General features: G+C 39.5%; 1 protein-coding gene across 1 annotated transcript in view; it reads left to right on the top strand.

Annotated features, from left to right (window-relative positions):
- The window catches only part of LOC126465006 (cytoplasmic tRNA 2-thiolation protein 1), a 55,144-nt gene that overhangs the window by 21,484 nt on the left and 21,602 nt on the right, over positions 1–12,058 (top strand). The window lies entirely within an intron of this gene.

The following is a 12,058-nucleotide window of genomic DNA, read 5'->3' as shown; positions in this document are numbered from 1 at the left end:
ACAGTTGTAAATAAACGAAAATCACTCCAACACACTTCTTTTGGCTATAATTTCTTATTTTGCAATGCTCCTAAGGCCGGTATTACACTATCAAATTTCTTTGTCAAAGTTGATATGTCAAATATTTATGTCAAAGAAGTTTGATGGTGTAATAGGGCACTTTGTCAAATCTTGTCTGTTGTCAAATAAATTTGATCAGATCTAGGGCCTCGCTGTAGATTTGATCATGAAAGTCGCTTGTCTTCTGCAATGTGACATGTTACCACGTGGACCGCAAGCATCACTGCAGCGTTATGTCATCTGTAGTGTGTTTATGAACATGGCCAGTAAATACAATTGGTGTGTACCGACAAGTGCAAAATTAATAGAGATGTATGAAGCTGATGAGGCGCTTTACAATGTGAGGCACCCTGAATAAAAAAATAGATTAAGAAGATTGGAGACCTAACCTAACCTAATCTAACCCAACCCAACTCTCTCCTGTAGCAAGGAATCAGAGTGTTACAGTGAGCCTGTCTTCTGCACATATAGCAGTTCTTAAGTGAGTATTGTACTTTGTGATAGGATACACTTCACTGAGCAAATACTGAAATGTATACTCATCCATTCTTAAGTAATTTATGTACGACTGGACGTCCTCCACTACAAGCTCACGTAACAAGATTTGTTTAATGCTTTTATTGTCTCATCATAAAACACACAGCTTCACCCAGGTATGTTTCCTTTTTTTCCCCTGCTTCTCTTCCACATGTGCACACTGTGCAATTGTGCTACATGCAACTGCTGTGGTTAATAGCAAGTTGTTGTTGTCAACCATCTTGAACTTTTTAGCGACACATCAAAGATCTTTGTCAAATAAATTTGACAAATATTTGATCATGTCTTTGATCAAATCTTTGACAAAGAAATTTGATTGTGTAATACCAGCCTAACACACTAGATTGGGTGACATCATCAACAATTCAGAGAAACATTGAAAGGTTAGTAAAAAAATTTTCTTGAACATTGCAGCACCATGAAGAGAGTGTGTGAATATTATGTGACACTTATTCAGAGCTTTATATAACTTACAAATTATTTGAATTACAGAGCTATGTGTTGGGTGCCTGTATTAGGGAGTGTCCTCTGAACGGCCATTTTAATTTTATGCATAAACAACTGTACACAAATGATAAATGTTGTGCACTATCTGATCAAAAGTATCCAGCACCTATTAGTGGACATTAGTATGGGTGTGTCCATCCTTTGTGGCTTGAACCCTGCTGGCGACACTTTTAGCGAGGTGTCGGAATGTCTGTGGCAGAGTGGCAACCTGTTCTTCCTGAAGAGCCAATGCCAGAGAAGATAGTGATGTTGGAATCCATGATCTGGAGCAAATTCTGTCTTCCAACTCATCCCAGTGGTGTTTCATTGGATTCAAATTGGGACTCTGGGTTAGCCTGTCTGTTTCCACAAAGTATTGCCACACAGATTCCCCTTTGTGACGGGTGCATTGTTATGTTCTCTGAACTGTTACTCTACTGTACACAGTACACAACAGTGGAAAATGTTCCTATCCTTCTGCATTTAGTATTTTCTTAATCGCAATTGGGGGACCACATTCAAGCAATGGAAAATACCCCCATACTGTACACCACCTCCCCCATTTCTTCTGTTAGCACTACACATGATGGCAGGTAGTGCTAAGTGCTCTCCAGGCATTTGCTGAACCTGAACTTTCTCACCAAATTGCCAGTCATCCAGTCATCCACCGTCCAGTGGCATACCTCTTTTTACCACCTCAAGCGTTGCTTAGCCGTGACTAAAACAATGTCTGGCTTATGAGGAACTGCTCAACCAACGTATCTCATTCTTTTTAAACTCCCTATGCACATTCATCGTGCTAGCTGGATTGCGTGTAGCACTTTGGAACTCACAGGCGATTCCTAGTACCAATTTTATGTAATTTTGTTGCAGCCATCCTGTGCAATGTGTGATGGTCTCTGTTCATCAGTACATGAGGTCTGCTTGCTTTTGGTTTAGCTTTGGTTGTTCCTTTGTGTTTCCACTTCACAATAAAACCATCAACAGTCAAATTGGTTATCTTTAGAAGAGTTGATGTATTACTCGGGTGACATCCACTGATTAGTTCACAATCGAAAACACTGATCTCTCCTGATTGACCCATTCTGCTGTTACTGCTTTTCTACTGGCAAAACAATACTCCCAGCTTCTGTTTGCACTGGCGGGTCCACCCATTCTGCTGTTACTGCTTTTCTACTGGCAAAACAATTCTCCCAGCTTCTGTTTGCACTGGCAGTTTCACCTCTTGTGACATCTAGTTATAAGTTCTGCATTATATAGGGATTTCCGTATACTTTTGATCTGATAGTGTACATCAGTAGATGTGTTAGAGATCAGTATGCTTCATTAGTGCCAAAGTGTTCCATAATCACTACAAGGAGATTGAATAGAGCAGTTGTTTATATTTGACAATCCTCAGTGACTATAGGTGTTAAAAAGAAATATTAACAAAGATAGCAAAATATTGCTTAGGAAATATAACAGGAAACAGATTATCTGAGCAGTCAGCATCAAACATGGATTTCTAGAGATGGAGGTATGGAACATCCGTGGATAAAATTCAAAAGAACTGTGCAGTACACTTTAGACATGTATATGCGGAGTGAAATTGCCAAAATTTATTTGTGAATAACAATAAAAACACTCAGTACTCAATAACCATTCACATTATCATGAAAATTACAACAATTAAAAAGTCTAGAGTGATGAGGTGCTTCTGAATGCTGCAGAGCCATATAAAAGTGCTCGATTCACTACTACCAGTGTATATCAGTAAAGATGCATCTTCAGGTCCTTACATCTTCTTATTCTATTTGCTCAACTATAACTTTTTCACTGCCTTGCTATCCTGACCAGTCAGTGACCTCAAACAATTAACTAATTTTCCTTGCACTGGCTCTCTTATAGACAAATAACAGATATGAATTATTTTTGTATTGTTATAATTTCAAGTTATCTTGATTTACAATAAAGAATCAAACATTTACAAACTTGTAAGTGTGACTAAGTATTCAGCATAAACAAATAAAAAATTTGAAATATATATACCGTATTTACTCGAATCTAAGCCGCACTCGAATCTAAGCCGCACCTGAAAAATGAGACTCGAAATCAAGGAAAAAACATTTTCCCGAATCTAAGCCGCACCTGAAATTTGAGACTCGAAATTCAAGGGGAGAGAAAAGTTTTAGGTCCAACCTCCAAATCGAAACAAAGTTCATCTAACTGTAATATGAGACACAATTTAGGTCGAATGAATGACGATACAGCTGCAGTAGTTTAGTTCGAGTCGTAAGCTTAGCAGTTAAGGTTTACCAGGTAGCCATTGCTATGCGTCAGGCGCTCCATCCGTATTTATACGGGTACCCTTCCTTTTTCACGTGCTTCGTCTGGTTTGAATTGATTGCTTATTTTTCTTTGATCTGATAAGTGCCGTTTTCTTTGTTATAGGTGTTTACGTCACTCTAAGCTGAAAATGCATTACTGTACTGTGTCATGCATCGTTTGTCGCACTCTGATTGTGCGTGTTTACGGCCTGTCGCCGCTCGCGGCGTGGCCTGCTTTTGTGCGCGCTACCGCTGCTTACAAATAAAAAATAGAGAGGAATCGTCTCATTAGCGAAACATTTGTTGTTACTTACACTACTGCTTTCTTTGATAATGATCAACAAGAACCCAATAATAGACTGCGAATGATAGATGATGTTCTGAACGAAATTTTAGCGAAAATTTTTCTCCGTTTGAAAATTTTTGCTGGCGGCTTTTTAGTTCATTACATTCTGCACAGAAATTAGAGTCATCTTAGATTTAAAAATCTAGTCAATTGCCGTGCTTCATTTCTGACTGTATCACTATTAGGCATAAGAATAATACGAATATAAACATTACATGATATGTATATTCTTCCGCGTTTGCTGTTGTCTCACTCTAGTTTCGTAGTTTATTAGGCAGACAGGATTTAAATGAGATAGTAGCAAACACGAAACAATACATGGCAAAATGTTTATATTCGTATTACTCTTATGGTGAAGAGAATACCGCATGTGATTCACAATTCATAAAAGTCCCTATTAGCAACCATCTCTTCTCACAGGTAGGAAAAATTTCAGAACCCAGAGTTGGCCATATTGACAAACATCCCAAACAGTCTTGCCAGTCGCATTTTTGTAGTACATTGAAATGCAGCTACATTCGAAGATGAACAATACAGAATTTGTATTTACTTCGTTGGATAATGTACCAAAATGCAGTGGTCGAAACTCGGGGCGGAGGAAAAGGCTCGTCTTCAACCTTCTTTTTTTTTAATTTATTTACTGACGCAGAGGTTTTGGTGCCAGTATTTATCTTTGTGCCTACAAATCATGCCTTTGTAGCGCTACATATATTCGACGGCAGAAGTTAGTTGTGGCGGCACCCACCAACATTTTTCAGAACTCCCGCTTGCTTTGCACTCGATTCTAAGCCGCAGGCGGTTTTTTGGATTACAAAAACCGGAAAAAAAGTGCGGCTTAGATCCGAGTAAATACGGTATACTGATGTAAAAAATCACAACACCAAAAAATAATCAATGTACTGTAATGAAATTTTATGAATACTTTGTCTGAGTGACATATGTAAGTAATTAGCAGTGCAAGATCATAGGTTAATGTAAATGCGAGGTAAGCCATTGCAATTGTGAAATACTGGTACATTAATAACTGAAGTACTACTGGAATGTTGAATGCAAGCATCCAAATGTGCATGCATTGTGTTGTACAGGTGTTGGATGTCAGTTTGTGGGTGGAGTTCCATGCCTGTTGCACTTCATCGGTCAGTACAAGGATGGTTAATGCTGTTTGTGGATGATACTGGAGTTATTGTCCAATGATGTCTGATATGTGCTTGATTGAAGACAGATTTGGTGATCAAGCAAACCAAGACAACATGTTGGCACTCTGTAGAGCATATTGTGGGGGCGTATTATCCTGTTGGAAAACATCCCCAGGAATGCTGTTCATGAATGGTGGCAGCAGATTTGTGTACAGATTTGCAGTCTGGGTGTGTGGGATAACCATGAGAGTGCTCCTGGTGTCATATGAAGTCATACCCAAGACCATAACTCAAGCTTTTTGTAACAGTTTGTTGGGTCAGTGCTCCAACTGCTGCTCAGATTGCTGCTGCTGATGCAGTACCATGTGCCAGAGCCATATGCTGAACACGATGGTCTTCCTTCTTGCCACATGGCCATGTGGAACCCGATCTCCTGGTGACCGTGCATTCTCATTACCACCATTGCCAGCAAGCATGTAAAATGGGTATATTCCTGCCAAGTCTTTCCGCAATACCGCAGAAGGCACATCCAGCTTCTCGTAACTGTTACATGACCTCGTTCAAACTTAGTGAGGTGTTGATAATGGCATCTTGGTATTCATGACTAACATCAACTCATCATGCCCAATATCAAAAGTAGCACACTCACCACTGTTATAGCGTTTATTTAAAGCAAACCTGATTTGCATCCGCATAGTGGTGCCACTAGTGCCACTCTTATGCGACTGGCACACAATTTGCATAGACATCATCTTTCAGATGTAGATAGGTATCCTCTTTCAGATGTAAAAACTTACCTTCGTCACACAACTGCTTCTTTGTGTCTCGGTTTTTTTCTATCAATGTATTTGTTAAGTATAAAATTTTCCTTTACTGTATTTTGTTCAATGTTTAATTTCAACAACTGGTATCAAAAGATACAAATTTTAGTAAGATAAATTAAAATTTTTGTAATTGGCTTCAATTACAGAACTTTCCACACTAAAGTTTTAGTAGTTTGCACAATTAAATGTCTTTAAAATTGTACTGGAGGCTGTTAATATGCTAAATGTTTACAGTTTGAACATTTGACTAAATGTTTATATTTTGAAAATTCAGATATGTTATTTCATGATGTTTTCCAGAAATGTCCACTAAAACGTTCTATACATTTGATACAAATATCTCATTACATGAATACAAATTTTCATCTTCCCAGATTTAAAACTATGAGATGGAATAGAATTAATATATGTAACAGACATAAAAATAATCATAAAATATACATCATCACAATAAAAATTATAATGTATCATTTACTTCACTAGACACGTATATCACCTACTCCTATACTTGAAAATCTGGGGCTGTTACATTACAGTAATCATCACAGTCCTGCTCTAGTTTTTGTAGAATAAGTTGATGGAGACCTAAAGTAACTTTCACCTTCCAACATTTGCCTAAACTGGAAAACAAAATTTATTTTCCCGTCAGAACTTAAATGTCCAACTTGTAATACAGTTTCTTTGGTATTTATTTGACTACTATATGTCAGTATGTTGTAAGCCTGCCTTGACTGTGAATAGTGATATAGCTTAACAATCTGTTTTTATATTGTGGTAAGGTATTGTTGCAATGGCTCCATGCTCTCTCAGTGATGGAGAAACCTTTTACACAGAACCTCCAAGCTTTAGAAAGTCCGTAATACACACCATATTTTTTTCACCTTGCATTATATCCAGAACTTATAAAATAGAGCCAGAATATTTTATAAACTCTGTAATTTGCTCAAACTTAGTGTCTGTTACTATATTCTTTCTAAAGCTAATGCTCTGTATAACTGCATAGACATATCTCGCATGAAATAAATACAGGGTGTTTCAAAAATGACCGGTATATTTGAAATGGCAATAAAAACTAAACGAGCAGCGATAGAAATACACCGTTTGTTGCAATATGCTTGGGACAACAGTACATTTTCAGGCAGACAAACTTTCGAAATTACAGTAGTTACAATTTTCAACAACAGATGGCGCTGCGGTCTGGGAAACTCTATAGTACGATATTTTCCACATATCCACCATGCGTAGCAATAATATGGCGTAGTCTCTGAATGAAATTACCCGAAACCTTTGACAACGTGTCTGGCGGAATGGCTTCACATGCAGATGAGATGTACTGCTTCAGCTGTTCAATTATTTCTGGATTCTGGCGGTACACCTGGTCTTTCAAGTGTCCCCACAGAAAGAAGTCACAGGGGTGCATGTCTGGCGAATAGGGAGGCCAATCCACGCCGCCTCCTGTATGTTTCGGATAGCCCAAAGCAATCACACGATCATCGAAATATTCATTCAGGAAATTAAAGACGTCGGCCGTGCGATGTGGCCGGGCACCATCTTGCATAAACCACGAGGTGTTCGCAGTGTTGTCTAAGGCAGTTTGTATTGCCACAAATTCACGAAGAATGTCCAGATAGCGTGATGCAGTAATCGTTTCGGATCTGAAAAATGGGCCAATGATTCCTTTGGAAGAAATGGCGGCCCAGACCAATACTTTTTGAGGATGCAGGGACGATGGGACTGCAACATGGGGCTTTTCGGTTCCCCATATGCGCCAGTTCTGTTTATTGACGAAGCCGTCCAGGTAAAAATAAGCTTCGTCAGTAAACCAAATGCTGCCCACATGCATATCGCCGTCATCAATCCTGTGCACTATATCGTTAGCGAATGTCTCTCATGCAGCAATGGTAGCGGCGCTGAGGGGTTGCCGCGTTTGAATTTTGTATGGATAGAGGTGTAAACTCTGGCGCATGAGACTATACGTGGACGTTGGCGTCATTTGGACCGCAGCTGCAACACGGTGAACGGAAACCCGAGGCCGCTGTTGGATCACCTGCTGCACTAGCTGCGCGTTGCCCTCTGTGGTTGCCGTACGCGGTCGCCCTACCTTTCCAGCACGTTCATCCGTCACGTTCCCAGTCCGATGAAATTTTTCAAACAGATCCTTTATTGTATCGCTTTTCGGTCCTTTGGTTACATTAAACCTCCGTTGAAAACTTCGTCTTGTTGCAACAACACTGTGTTCTAGGCAGTGGAATTCCAACACCAGAAAAATCCTCTGTTCTAAGGAATAAACCATGTTGTCTACAGCACACTTGCACGTTGTGAACAGCACACGCTTACAGCTGAAAGACGACGTCCAGAATGGCGCACCCACAGACTGCGTTGTCTTCTATATCTTTCACATCACTTGCAGCGCCATCTGTTGTTGAAAATTGTAACTACTGTAATTTCGAAAGTTTGTCCGGCTGAAAATGTACTGTTGTCCCAAGCATATTGCAACAAACGGTGTATTTCTATCGCTGCTCGTTTAGTTTTTATTGCCGTTTCAAATATACCGGTCATTTCTGAAACACCCTGTATGTGTCATTGCATTGTGCAAATCATTCCATAGTGTAATATCACACTTACTCAAAGTTTGTCGTAAAACACTTTCTGGTTTTTTGGATGACTGTACACACACTAAGTAAAGTAACTCAGTGTTACTGACTGAGAACCCTGCTCCCCCAGAGAGAGGTTAATCCACCAAATGGGAAAGGTTTCCTTTCTTCATGCACATCGCCATCTTTCCTTCATTGAATGTGAATGTTTTGTCTCAGTTGCAGATATTCAGTGTGTGTGTGTGTGTGTGTGTGTGTGTGTGTGTGTGTTTTATAGTGTTATATTTGTGTTTTTGATTAGATGAGATAGAAGGGGAAGGGTGAAACCCTGTGCTGTCACTTAGCTTACTCCTCAAGAAGAATACCAACAGTGCCACTGTACTTAACTTAGGGTACTGGAGCAAAGTTTGGTTATCCCCTCACTGGCCTAATACTAGTGATGAAAAATTATTCCACTGGTATGATTTGAACCAGATACCTGCAGGTGGAGCAACATGACACAGATGTTAGTGACATGGTTACGGAAGCAAGTTGTAAAAAGGCACTGGCAAGTGGTGTCAGTTTGAGGTGCATCGGTAGTGTAACAGCTATGGTGTTTGCCAAGAAAGCATTTTTATGTTATATTTGTTACACTGTAGAACACATTAATAAATTATTTATCAAATAGAAACTGCACTGAGTCACAGGAATAAACACTTCGAGGTTCACTGATGACATTGTAATTCTGCCAGAGAAAGCAAAAGACATGGAAGAGCAGCTGAATGGAATGGGCAGTTTCTTGAAAGGAGGATATAAGATGAGCATCAACAAAATCAAAACGAGGATAATGGAATGTAGTCGAATTAAATCGGGTGATTGTGAGGGAATTAGATTAGGAAATGAGACGCTTAAAGTAGTAAATGAGTTTTGCTATTTGGGGAGCAAAATAACTGATGATAGTTGAAGTAGAGAGGATATAAAATGTAGACTGGCAATGGCAAGGAAAGCGTTTCTGAAGAAGAGATATTTGTTAACATTGAGTTTAGATTTAAGTGTCAGGAAGTCGTTTCTGAAAGTATTTGTATGGAGTGTAGCCATGTATGGAAGTGAAATGTGGACAATAAATAGTTTAGACAAGAAGAGAATAGAAGCTTTCGAAATGTGGTGCTACAGAAGAATGCTGAAGATTAGATGGGTAGACCGCATAACTAATGATGAAGTATTGAATAGAATTGGGGTGAAGAGGAGGATGTGGCACAACTTAACAAAAAGAAGGGACCGGTTAGTAGGACATATTCTGAGGCATCAAGGGATAAAAAATTTAGCATTGGAGGGCAGAATGGAGGGTAAAAATCATCGAGGGAGACCAAGAGATGAATACACTAAACAGATTCAGAAGGATGTAGGTTGCAGTAGGTACTGGGAGATGAAGAAGCTTGCACAGGATAGAGTAGCATGGAGTGTTGCATCAAACCAGTTTCTGGACTGAAGACAACAAATGACAAACAAGTATTTGTATTGACAGGGAGCAATAATCCTGTTATCAGTGAATAATTTATTTGTGATCAACATATTTTTAATTATTTATTTATTTGAAAGATTATCTGTATACATAGAAATTTATTCAAGTAATACTCATCGCTGGTGCTGAGCAGGGTTGTAAGGGATGGGAAATTAACTACAGAGGCAAAGAGAGCTTTGTCACAGATTTTAGAGAGTTTGATCTTATTGCCAAACAATAGTAGAACAAAATGAAATTTAGTATAAGGAGAACAGAAAGAGAATCATTTAGTGAATTTTAAAGTAAAATTTACTAGCCTTCTGAGGAAGAATCTTAAAAAGTTTTGGTCTTACTTGACATCAAAAAATGGATCAAAATTAGTTATCCAATCAGTCAGTGATTATACTAAGTTTGGAATGGAAAATGACAGACAGAAATCCAGATTTACTGAATTTGGTTTTCAGAAATTTTTTCACTGTGAAAGATCATAATGTGATACAGAAATGGAAGATATTGAGTAAGTAATTGTGGAATAGAAAATTAATTACAATTGTTCAATACAAAAGGTATATGGAGCCAATGAGAGATTTTCTTGACATTGAACAGGCTACAAAAACTTCCTCCTCTTCTAGCACCAGTTTTATCATACCAAGTGATTGGAAAAAGTAGTAAGTTTACAGGAAAGATTGCTGGACTTAGGCCCTAATTGTAAGCCTATATTGCTGATGTCAGTCTGCTGTAGAAAATTGACCACATTTTATGCACGCTTATTATAACCTTTCTGGAATCAACAAGAATACTACAAACTGAGATCTTGTGAAACTCACCTCTCTCTGTTTGCTCATGATACCCAGAGGTACCACAAAGAACGGCGGCTTTGTTGATGACATGTTCCTCGACTTCCAGAAGGCATTCAGTAAAGTCCTCATGGAGCGTTCATGCCTTAGGGTATCATGCAACAAAATGACTATCAGGAACTCCAGGTATCTTTCACAACATTCCTGTTGTGTAAGCTAAAGTTGTACTATTCATCGAACACTGTTGAATTTGTTTTCCAATAATCATCCACACATGTTGAAGAACATTACAGACTTTGTAACACCCCTTATCCTTTCAAATACGTAGGCCATGTTCAGAGGGCCACACAGCAAGGTGATCGGTAGTATCTGTCATGTAATAAATTATCTTTTCTTATTTGACCCTTTGTTATAAAATTGTATAGGAGATTAAACACTTTTGTACCTCATCTTGTTAAAAGAGTTTTAATGTTTGTAGAGAAAGCTTTTCGAGAGGTCATTGGCTGCTGTAATAGTTTCGTACACTACTGGCCATTAAAATTGCTACACCAAGAAGAAATGCAGATGATAAACGGGTATTCATTGGACACATATATTATACTAGAACTGACGTGTGATTACTTTTTCAGGTAATTTGGGTGCATAGATCCTAAGAAATCAGTACCCAGAACAACCACCTCTGGCCATAATAACGGCCTTGATACGCCTGGGTATTGAGTCAAACAGAGCTTGGATGGTGTGTACAGGTACAGCTGCCCATGCAGCTTCAACATGATACCACAGTTCATCAAGAGTAGTGACTGACGTGTTGTGACGAGCCAGTTGCTCGGCCACCATTGACCAGACGTTTTCAATTGGTGAGAGATCTGGAGAATGTGCTAGCTAGGGCAGCAGTCGAACATTTTCTGTATCCAGAAAGGTCCTTACAGGACCTGCAACATGCGGTCGTGCATTATCCTGCTGAAATGTAGGGTTTCGCAGGGATCGAATAGAGGGTTGAGCCATGGGTCATAACATATCTGAAATGTAACGTCCACTGTTCAAAGTGCCGCTAATGCGAACAAGAGGTGACAGAGACGTGTAACTAATGGCACTCCATACCATCATGCCGGGTGATACGCCAGTACGGCGATGAAGAATACACGCTTCCCATGTGCGTGCACCGTGATGTCGCCGAACACAGATGCGATGATCATGATGCTGTAAACAGAACCTGGATTCATCCGAAAAAATGACGTTTTGCCATTCGTGCACCCAGGTTCGTCGGTGAGTACACCATCACAGGCACTCCTGTCTGTGATGCAGCGTAACCGCAGCCACGGTCTCCGAGCTGATAGTCCATGCTGCTGCAAACGTCGTCGAACTGTTCATGCAGATGGTTGTTGTCTTGCAAACGTCCCCATCTGTTGACTAAGGGATCAAGACGTGGCTGCATGATCCGTTACAGCAATGCGGATAAGATGTCTGTCATCTCGACTGCTAGTGATACGAG

The sequence above is a fragment of the Schistocerca serialis genome, chromosome 1, assembly GCF_023864345.2.
Source record: "Schistocerca serialis cubense isolate TAMUIC-IGC-003099 chromosome 1, iqSchSeri2.2, whole genome shotgun sequence".
Classification (NCBI taxonomy): domain Eukaryota; kingdom Metazoa; phylum Arthropoda; class Insecta; order Orthoptera; family Acrididae; genus Schistocerca; species Schistocerca serialis.
Note: the sequence above shows the minus strand (reverse complement) of the source record. Positions and strands in the feature narration are given on the sequence as shown.